The sequence below is a fragment of the Euphorbia lathyris genome, chromosome 6, assembly GCF_963576675.1.
Source record: "Euphorbia lathyris chromosome 6, ddEupLath1.1, whole genome shotgun sequence".
NCBI classification, from domain to species: Eukaryota; Viridiplantae; Streptophyta; class Magnoliopsida; order Malpighiales; family Euphorbiaceae; genus Euphorbia; species Euphorbia lathyris.
In genome coordinates this window covers 69,655,683-69,663,983 of record NC_088915.1, presented here as the reverse complement: position 1 = coordinate 69,663,983, position 8,301 = coordinate 69,655,683, and positions in this window count along the sequence as shown.

Below are 8,301 nucleotides of genomic sequence, written 5' to 3'. Positions count from 1 at the left end.
AAACATGGAGGCATACTGTGATTCAGATTGGGGAGTAACAGGATACTGTGTTTTTATAGGAAAAATTTGGTGGCTTGGAAGTCCAAAAAGCAAGGAACAGTCAGCAAAAGCTCTACTGAAGCAGAGTACAGGGCTATGTCCACAACATCTTGCGAACTTAAATGGTTGTCATACTTATTATCTGAATTCAGGTATCAACCACAGTTGCCTATTCCCTTATATTGTGATAACCAAGCAGCCATTCACATAGCAGCTAATCCAGTATTTCATGAGCAAATGAAACATATTGAAATAGATTGTCATATAGTCAGACAACATGGAGTCAGGGTTTATTAGTACTCCTTATGTGACTTCTTCTCAACAAATTGCTGATTTATTGACAAAGCCTTTAACAGGACCTCAGATGGCCACAGCTTTGCATAAGATGCAGTTGTACACTTATGCAGATTATGGTTGTGCAAGTTGAAATTCAGAGTATCTCAACTTGAGGGGAGGCTGTTAGAATATATACATATATCATTGTCTATATTGGTGTTATATAGACAGATGTTGTCTATATTGGTGTTATATAGACAAGCGTATTAGAGTCTTTAGACATAGAAAGTAAACTTCCGTATTCCGTATTAATTTTGTATATAAATACTGTAATCCTCTCTGATTCATATATACAAAAATATCTTTTTCTCTTCATCTCTTTTCAATTCCAGTTAGGTCAATAGTAACTAAAACACAAAACAGATAAATCTTACACCATCAACACTTAAAATTGTGCCCTTTCATATATGAAGTAGCACTATAGAAAAATGCTGCTTTTGGTGGCCCTTTTATCAAACTTAATTGTGCCCCTTGGATCTTTAGCCCGCCAACTTTTTGTGGCAGGACCCAATTCATAAATCATAAACCTTGTAAAATATGTTTTAGACTTTTAATACAAACATAGCCCAACTAAAGCTCAACTCAGTAAGAAGCTTACCCCGGTTTTATTTCTCAAACTCAAACTCAAACTCAAACATCTCCTGATGATATCTGATCTTTTTGAATTTACATTTAGTGATATTTGCAGAAGGCATAAATTTGGATTATAATTTTATTTTCTCTATTGTTAAGCCGTGGCTTCATCGTAAATTATTGGTCCATATGCTTATGTAGTCAAACATGTTCATTATTCAGTTTAGTTGACATATAGTCAAACATCTTTTGTGTTACTTTAATATTCCAGTGAGTTTTTGTATTCAAATCAACCGGAATGACCTCGCTGAAATCCAAAGAAAAGCTGGTCTTTCTGATAAAGCAAACCACGCCCTGAAGAAATCCAAAGAAAAGCTGGATAAGAATGATGGGGTCTGGAGAAAAGTGAATATAAGAGGCACTTAGGATGTTGGAATTCCAGATATTGTTGTTGTTGGGTATTGCGGTAAAGTTTTGGTTGAGAAAGCAGAAGCGTTGCGCATTGAATTAATAGAGAAAGGAACACAGAAATAAATATAAATTATAGAGAAGATACTGTTTAATTTTTCTACTTTGAAAAACATATTATAATATATCTAGATAACTTGGTGTTTCTTGATGGTGAATTGAGAACCTCAACAGTCTCCGGTTTTTTGAACTCTGTTTGAGCAGTTGATCCATACTTTCTCTCATCTTGATTCTCATCATTTGCATAACGACCAAGGGCACAACTACATTTTCCATAAGGATATACTTTGGCTTTAAATATTCAACAATATCCATGAACACAACCATTTGTCGGTTCTTAGGATCATCCAATGCCATTTGTTGGTTCTTAGGATCATCCAATGCCATTTGTTGGTTCTTAGGATCATCCAATGGAGCTTTTGCATTTCTAAAACGATTGAAACCACTGATTCCCTGGCATGGAGGCCCTCTGCATATAAAATCAGCATTGCCCTATGTATGTGAACATGCAATTAGACTTAGAACAAGAAGAAGAAACACTTTTCAATTTGTGCGTCCTCACTTGGACCGTAACCCATCCAACGCACCTATTATCGCAAAAAAAAAAACAACATTAGAAGAACATAATAATAATAATATAAACGAGACACATAAATCAAGCATCAGTGAACCATAACATTAAAGCACCATAGTTGTTAAAAGTGCCCCTCAGAAGGCATGGCCTTGGACGCCTCTGCTATAATGTAGATATTTGCTTCAATACCTTAAAATACAATCCGGGTTGCTTAATCTTATTAGGAGTCTCTCCTCTGTCTCTTGTTCACAACATGCCTCCACTGAGAAAAAATCAGTAAATCTTATGCTTATAACTGATGCAATTTAAAATCATTAGTCACTAATTCTGCAACTTAACAACACTGTAAATAAACCAATACAAAAACTGCTCTTTTAATTAGTAGAAGTTCCTCACCAAACACATGATCATCTGATTCACACTCAAACACTGAGCTCTGGAAGTGCCTCACCAGCTCCTCCTTTCCTTGCGAATTAATCTCAGTCCCATTAATTAACACTACACGGCCTTCTTATTTCCAAGAAATATTCATCCTTTTTTTTTACCGAAACATCACTAAAAGAAGGGTGTGAAAGCTTAAAAATAATTGTTATGAGTTTCAGGAAAATCCATTGAAGCACTCATATCTGGACAAGAATTTTTTTCTGGTTTCTTGACCATCCTTTGTCCTGAAAAAAAAAAAAGCTAACTTAAAATTATCATATGAATCAAATTATACATATGAAATCAGTTTCAAATGATGATCACCAAACAAACCTGATAAGAATTTCTGTTCAGATTTCTTTACATTTCTTGGACAATCAAAGCTAGATTCAGATTTCTTTTTAAGAGAAAAAGGAAGATTAAAGATTCTCATTCAAACGAAGAAGATGGAGTTAAAATGAAGAAGCTCAAATTACAGTAAGTAGAAGGGAAAGAGGGTGAAGTGTTGGATAAAAAATAAATAAATTTTCAGAGGTACATAGAAAGAGTATAATGGTTGGAATTGTATTGATAGACATTTATATAATAGATTAGAAACATGACTCTTGGACAATACAATGAACCAAAATAAAGATTACACTCAGGAAATACATATGACTCTTTAAGAAACAAGATCTACTCTTAATAAATACAGATGAATCCTGGATGAAACAACATGCCTCTTGGAAAATATAATGAACCAAAATAAAAACTCTATTATATAAATACAAAAGACAACAATACCCTTAATTAATTAGAAAGACTAAAATTAGAAAGACTAAAATACCCTTTAATATTTATGTTAACCTAGAGGTGTTCAAAAACATAAGCTGATTGAAATAACCGACCCAATCGATGAATTTCGGGTTTTCAGTGTATTAGGTTTGGTTTCGGTCTTAAATATTGAAATATATCGACAATATCAATCGGTTCTGTTGTTATAATAAAATAACCGAATTGACCGAAATAAGCTAGGACCGTGGATGTTTATAAATATGTTTGATATATTTTCAATTTTAAGGTTATAATTTTTTTTTGGGAGTGCATTTGGACAGTAATGGATAAGGCTGAGCGTGGGTCTCAGAGATTCTTAAACCAAACCGTATACTTGAAAAAAAAAAGATCCAGAATTGGATAGAACCGTTGACTTTTTCTATAGGACCGAACCGAATTGTAAAGTTGAATTAAATATGTTGGAGATTCTAAAACCGAACCCAATATCCGAAAAAAAGATCCAGAACCGGATTGAACCGTTAAATTTTAATAAACATTGAATTAATGTATTCTAGATTGCGAAATTATTGTACTTTAAATAATCTAATATTAATCATTCGTGAACAGTAAAAAATAATAATGTACATTGCGGAAAAAGAGTCTAGGACCATTAATTTTTTTTAGTTTATGACCATGAATTTTAATATATATTTTGATAATAGAATATAAACTAATAAATAATTAATAATTTATTTAAATAAATGATATATCAAACTGAGTTAAACTATCATGTTCAGTTTGTTAATATTTTTCGGTTAGGTTCGGTTTTCAGACTGAACCAACTGTTGAACACCCCTATGTTAACCCTCCAATACACCACAAAAAAATGGTCTATTACAACACTATTTTAGCGACGATATATATCTCTATATTTTAAAATTTAGCCCCACTTTAATATTTGTGTCGATCTCTATTGTCACTTAACGACACTTTTTTATCATACGTTGGCATTTTAAAAAAAGTAACCACGCTTTCAAAGAAAGCATTGACATTTTTAAAAAAATTAAAGACAATTTAGAGTTTGCATCGTGAAAAATTGTCTCTATATTTTTTATTTGAAAAAAATTTATTTTTTGCGTATTTAAAATTCAATCAAGTTTTTAATTTGTGTCTCCTTTTATAATAATTTAATTATGCTTTTAATTTTTAGGTTGACATTTTTAGAAATTTAACGTCATTTAGAATTAAGCGTCAATATTTTTTAAAAGCTAAAGACGGATATAAATTTTTATATAGCTAAAAAGTGTCACGTATTTTTTTTGGAAGAAGTATCAAGGTACTTTTTAATTTGAAGACATTGTTTTCATTTTTTTTTTGTTTTTGTAATTTCTTTTGACCAATTTTTTCAGTAATTTTTTTATAATCACTTAATTACATTTTAAAATTTTTATTGGAAATTTTAAAATTTAACTACCCATATTGAAAAAAGCCTCCAAACTTTTTTCTGTTAAAAATGGTTTAAATTTTCATGTGGCTAGAGAATATTTCAATATTTTTTAAATTGAAAGCACTCGTAATCTTTACGGTTGAAATTGCTTGGAAAAATAATTGACATAATCTCTGGATCGAATCTGATTGAACCTTTATAGTCCATTTGCTTTGTAATCGTTCAACTCAAGTACCATGGATGATCCGTCAGGAGTGGTTACAGTGTTTATTACTTTGTTCCACTCTGGACAACATGGTTTCACATCTTTTTGGGAAGGCAATCAGCCGCGGACTCTCTGGCTCGCTTTGGCATATCCTCCACAGAGTTGATTTCGTGGCTATCGGCCCCATCTTTTTGCACTCCTTTTATTTTTGATGACCTTTGTAATGTTCCACATGTTCGTTTTTTCTGAACTTCTCTTTGTACCATTTGTGTTTTATTAATATATCGGGTTGGTTATTGCAGGAGCTCGGGGTGCCAACCTAGTTGGAATGTCTGGCTTCTGCGTTCGACCTCGTCCCAATCTTTTATTTAAAATAAAAACGTAAGATTCTTTATATATCAAAACAAAAGATAACTACACCATTAATTAATTCAAAAGACTAAAATATTCTTTATTATTTATGTTGACCTATAGGGGTGTTTAAAAACCAAACCTGACTGAAATAAAAACCGAACCGATGAATTTTGGATTTTAGTGTATTAGGTTCCATTTCAGTTTTAAATATTGAAATATATAGATAATATCAGTCGGTTCTATTTTTATAATATATTAAACCGAATTAATCGAACCGTTCGAAATTAGTTAGGACTGTGAATATTTATTGTTTATTTTATTATGGCAGTGCATTTGAACAGTAATAAACACTAAATTATTGTATTGTAGATTTCAAAATTATTGTAGTTTCGGTAATCTAATATTAATTTTTTGGAGAAATATTAAGTATTTAATAATCATTCATGAACAGTAATATATGGTAAAAAAACAGTAATCTAATATCATTGTAATGTACATTGCGAACTAGGAGTCTAGGACCACGATTTTTTTTAGTTTATGACCATGAATTTTAATATACATATTTTTTTAGTTTATAAACTAAAAAATAAGTAATAATTTATTAATATTATTCAGTTAGGCTCTGTTTCCATTTTAAGTGTTATTCGGTATTTGGTTATTTCTATTCGGTAAGATTTTCAGAGCGAAGCGACCGTTGAACAACCATACGTTAACCCTCCAATAGCTAGAGTATGAATAGTGGTACAACAAGCTTATCAATTATTGGCTGAAAAAGCTTTGTAAGTAGACCTTATAAGACATCTACAATTTGATTTGTAGTAGAAATAGGTAATGGGAAAATAAGACCTATTGTCAACTTTTTTCTTATAAAATAACAATCGATCTCAATATGTTTCATCCTCTAATGAAAATTAGAATTGCTTGTGGCAGATAGATTGTCATAAAAAGTGGAAGAGGTTGTTGATACAATAACTGGAGTGGTTGTAGTAAAATGTATATTAGCCATTTATGTCGTATAGTTTAAATTCACTTATCATCTAAAAATGAATAATAAGCTCATTGACATTTTAAAAATAATTTGGGGTCTAAAATATCGTTACCGAAATATAATCGTCGGTCACCGAAAATTCATTGTAGTGATCCGTTACACTGCTCTTATAGACATAAACGTTACAATTATAATCGGTTCACACAAAAATCGTTTCTTTTGCTCGAAATCATTATTCTTTTTTATCCTTAATCCCCTCCATTATTTTCCATTCCTATATTTATTCCCTTTCTTCCTTTTGTATTTTCACTTTTTTAGACTTCCTTTTTCTCTTTTCTTTCGTTCTCGTATATCGACCCTGTTTGGTAAAGAGCGTTTTGGGATAAAAAGAGCGGTTTTGAGCAACTTTAGCGGTTTGACCACTGAAACCGCTGATTGGAGTGTTTGGTGGAGACAGGTTTAGGAGAGAGTTTTGGGATGAAAACGCTAATTTAGAAAAAGCTCATTTTAGGAGCTTTTTCAATTAGCGTTTTGCAATATTAAAATTAATGGACTTCTTTAACCCTAATAGATAGACTCATCCTTCAATATTAAAAAAAGAATTCGTCTTTTTGCACAAACCGCTATTATCAATTAGCTAATTTTTACCAAACAGGTCTATACAAACAGCTAGTCAAATCAGCTAATATAATCAGCTAACAGCTAACAGCTAATGTAATGAGCTAACAGCTAACAGCTAATTCCCAAACAGGCATATCACCTTTTTCTAGGAGAGTTTTGATATATCCCTAGATAAACAATATATCACTAGGTACCCATATGTCATTATATTGAATTACTTAAGACATATTATTTTCAATCACTTAAGGACAAGTGGTATTTTGCATGTTAATCTTAATTTTAAATTATTATTATTATTAATATATTTATTATATTTATAATAACTAGCTCCATTATTAAAGTAAGAGTATCTTATAGTAATCAATTAACCATTTTCTTCCTAAAAAAATTGAGTTTTGAGGTATAAAATCTATAAAATTTTGGATACAGACGTGATAAATAGGAAGTATCGTTGAGGTGTTTTAGCTAAAATTTAAACTGTTTATCATTTAGAAAACATTGAGCAAAATTTTAGTTGTTTTCTTTTTAAACCTATCCTAACTTTTTAATTTTCACATAAAAATATAAAAGTAGTCTCTAAATTATATCCATATTATTCAACCAATTATTCATCCATCTAAAAAAAAATATAATCTAATCTACTATTAAGGTATAAATTTAAGAATAGAAATTTTAGACATGAATGTGACAATTCTCTCCACCTTAGAAAATTTCGTCCTCGAAATTCATATTATCTTTCAAAATCTAGTTTTACCCAAAACATTTCTTAAAAAAAACATTTCTTTAAAAACATGATATAACATATGTATCCATCAAAAAGTACATTCCCTGTATCATATCAATAATCATATCCATATTCGAGATGTTTCATAATATTTTCCTAGTCCCGCATGGTCTTACCCAACACTTCTTTACCATACCCGACATGTCTTTTTCAACTGTGTACACAGACCATATCCCTCACTAAACATGATCTTCAAATATCGAAGCCACCCGTCCGGACTACTCCCGATGGATACGAAACATTTTTCTATTAAAATACCAACTAGATCAAAATTCACCAAATATCACCAAACTTGTAAGTAACTATCAATGATAGAAATTAATTTTTACTTCAAATAGCATCTTTTATTTTGAAATCAACGTAATCAAAACATAATGATCATTACATGAACTCCTTACAAAAAGCAAATTTCAAATCAAATTTCAATATCGTATCCATCACCGAGTATCCCCTCATATATCGATCCATAACACGTAAACATATTCGAGACATCTCTTTAACATTGCCTAATCCCGTATGGTCTTACCCAATCTTTGGATGACATACCCGATTAGGTCTTTAGATTGTGTACACATGCCATATTTCTCACTAAATATGGTCTTTAAATAACAAAGCCACCGACACGGACTACTTTTGATGGATACCAAAAAGACTTTCCTTCCAAAATACTTTCTTTCCCATAGAAAGATCTCATAAAATTCATCAAATTCCAACATCCAATCTGATAAGGATTCAA